Source organism: Charadrius vociferus, unplaced genomic scaffold (genome assembly GCF_000708025.1).
Source record: "Charadrius vociferus isolate BGI_N301 unplaced genomic scaffold, ASM70802v2 scaffold1116, whole genome shotgun sequence".
Taxonomy (NCBI): domain Eukaryota; kingdom Metazoa; phylum Chordata; class Aves; order Charadriiformes; family Charadriidae; genus Charadrius; species Charadrius vociferus.
The window spans coordinates 441,295-441,596 of record NW_009648801.1 but is presented as its reverse complement, the minus strand read 5'-3'; the positions used below and the strand labels follow the sequence as shown (position 1 = coordinate 441,596).

Genomic DNA, 302 nt, shown 5'->3' with positions numbered 1-302 from the left:
CGTCAAGCCGGGGCGGGGGAAGGAGGTGCCGGTGCTCCGGCAGGTGCCGAAGGCTCCGGTGAAACCCCCGCCCCTCCAGCGGCTCTGGTTACGGGACGCTGCATCGCAGGGTGCCGCGTCCTCCAGCGGGCAGCCCCAGCCCACTCCAACTCACAGGCTGCGCATTGCTCCAGATTAATGAAGCAATGAAAAGAAGAAAAGCACCCTTCAATCAGCTGTCTGGGAACAGGGGCCGAGCGGGACCGCTGCTGCCGAGCTTGCGAGCAGCCTGCTAATGCCGCGGGGCCGGGGGCGGCGGGCGT

The 302-nt window shown here is 67.5% G+C and overlaps 1 protein-coding gene across 1 annotated transcript in view; it reads right to left on the bottom strand.

Moving 5' to 3' along the window:
- Positions 1–302, bottom strand: part of CBX4 (chromobox homolog 4) — a gene marked incomplete at its 3' end in the record, with an annotated part of 23,480 nt that overhangs the window by 787 nt on the left and 22,391 nt on the right. The gene's annotated exons all lie outside the window — the stretch shown is intronic.